The sequence below is a fragment of the Panthera onca genome, chromosome X, assembly GCF_046562875.1.
Source record: "Panthera onca isolate mPanOnc1 chromosome X, mPanOnc1 haplotype 2, whole genome shotgun sequence".
In the NCBI taxonomy this organism is placed as follows: domain Eukaryota; kingdom Metazoa; phylum Chordata; class Mammalia; order Carnivora; family Felidae; genus Panthera; species Panthera onca.
The window spans coordinates 10467713-10470142 of NC_138357.1; the positions used below are offsets into that span (position 1 = coordinate 10467713).

Here is a 2430-nt window from a genome sequence, read left to right on the forward strand (position 1 = left end):
GCCTTATCTCTCACCACTCTTGTCCTCCATCTCTGAATTCAGCCAGACTGGAGTGCATAACGTTCCTTTTATAAGCTATATTTTGCTTCCAGGGAAACTTCCCTGGGCCTTAAAGATTGTATCCGGTGTCCGTATTACATGTACCCAGTTCACCTCGTGCTTATGGTGTGGTATTGCAATTGCTTGTTATGTCAGTCAGCGTTGGTCAGGGGAAAGACACCACCGCAAGCATTTCAAGGAAGAGATTCACCACAGGAAATTAGGTGCTTCTGAATCAACTGGGAGAGCTGGACGAAAGAAGGTCAAGGAGGCCACCACTAGATTTGGGTCCAGCTCTAGCTTTCAGGAATTCAGCAGTTCCTTTTTTTTTTTTTTTTTTTAACTTTTATTTACTTTTGAGAGACGGAGACAGAGCGTGAATGGGGGAGGAGCAGACAGAGAGGGAGACACAGAACTTGAAGCAGGCTCCAGGCTCTGAGCTGGCAGCACAGAGCCCGACGCGGGGCTCGAACCCACGGACCGTGAGGTCACGACCTGAGCCGAAGTCGGACGCTCAACCGACTGAGCCACCCGGGCGCCCCAGGAATTCAGAAGTTCTTGCTTGCCTCCCCCCACCCCTTTTACCCCTTCTCTCAGGTCAGGAAACAGCAAGGAACTGGTGAATGTGGCCGCAACTGCCATGCGACACTGAGATAGGTTACTCCTGAGGACACGCCTACGGCCTGCTACAAAATCTTGAGTCTGTTAAGGCCCGGCTGTTGACCTGCTGCTCCAGAGAAAGGGTAGTGTGGCTTCTGCTTCTCTTTCGCCTTACAGATGCCAAATTCTGGTTCACATGGGCAGAGCCTAAGCCGTACCTTGAACCCTTCTGGCAAAGGGATTTGGGAAATGTAGTGTCTAGTCTTCTAGTCCCTACCACCTAGGGAGGAGTCGAGAAGGGGGTGAAAATGGTGCCAAGTTCCAGTATTCACCACAACTGTTCTGTTATCTGGCACCCCATCAAAGTCCTGAGCTCTGTGAGAGCGAGGACTCTGTTTCCCTATTATTTCACCTCAGGAGCCAGCCAAATGCCTGGCCCAATGAGTATTGATGTAACGGAAGAATAATGAGGTCTTTACGTCTCACTGATATATTAAGGACATTAGTGTTGATAAAATGAAAGTTAATTACAGTCCAGATTCTGTCATAAGAATATAAAGCTTTCCAGGACTTATTGTTATATTGATATTTTTATGCACTGTTATGCTCAGACACGGTGCTAAATCTCTTTACCTGAATGGCTTCATTTAATCCTCAAAATTGCTCTTGAAGTAGATTTGATGATTATCTCAATTTTATAGATGGGGAAATCAAGGCTCGGAAATTAAGTAGATTAGCCAAGGTCACAAAGTTTCTAAAGGGATAAACTATGTTTGAAACCCAGGGCTGTCTTGTTTCAAGGCCCACGATCCATTCTCCACCGTACCCTCTCCAGCTCAGAGAAGCCAAAGACCTTGCCTGGCTGGCATTTCACGGGCCTGTGACCTTTTGACTCTTACAGCCAGTGCTCCTTCTGAATTCTCCCACTGCATCAATTTAAATGACTTCCCTCTTGCATAACAAGGAGGCTTTCCTAGATTTTTTCAAGAACAAGGGGAATCTGGCAACTGCCCTCTTAGTAGCACAACGTGATTACAACCCGTTTAAAGAGTTGCCGGATAAAATATGGGATGCCTAGTTAAATTTGAATTTTGGGTAAACAACAAATATCTTTTTAGTGTAATATGTCCCAAATATTGCACGGAACATACTTTTACCAAAAAAGTCATTGTTTATGTAAAACTCAAATTTTTTTGAGGTGCCTGGGTGGCTCAGTCAGTTAGGGGTCAGACTTTGGCTAAGGTCGTGATCTCGCAGTTCGTGAGTTTGAGCCCCAAGTGGGGGTCTGTGTGACGGCTCAGAGCCTGGAGCCTGCTAAGGATCCTCTGTCTCCCTCTGTCTCTGCCCCTCCCCCACTCATGCTGTGTCTCTCTCTGTCTCAAAAATAAATAAACATCAAAAAATTTGAAAAAAAAAACTCAAATTTTATTGATCGCCTTATATTTTTATTTGCGATACCTAGAAACCCTACCTTATTAGAAGCCACATTAACGAATGCAGCCCATTTCATTTCCTGGACGTCACAGCTCGCGTAGCACTTTTACCACCTTTAACTTATTTAAAATATACAGTAAACTTATGAAAAGTAAATTGTTTAGTCTGTACACACAACTGAGGACCCTGGGCTCAGAACAGTTAAGAAATTTGCCCATGATCATACAGCTCACGAGGGCTGGAGCTGGAGTTTTAAATCTAACTGTGTCTCCCTCCATGTTATGTTCTGTCTCCTGAATACCCTTCAAAATCCAGCTCAAGCATCACCTTCTTTGGGAAACCTACCCAGACTACTCC

General features: G+C 45.1%; 1 non-coding gene across 1 annotated transcript; it reads right to left on the minus strand.

The window, feature by feature from the left end:
- Window positions 1-491: 491 nt before the first annotated feature.
- Window positions 492-576, minus strand: TRNAR-UCG (transfer RNA arginine (anticodon UCG)). The gene has a single exon. It is a non-coding gene; the product is annotated as a tRNA-Arg (tRNA).
- Between the last annotated feature and the right edge of the window lie 1854 nt (window positions 577-2430).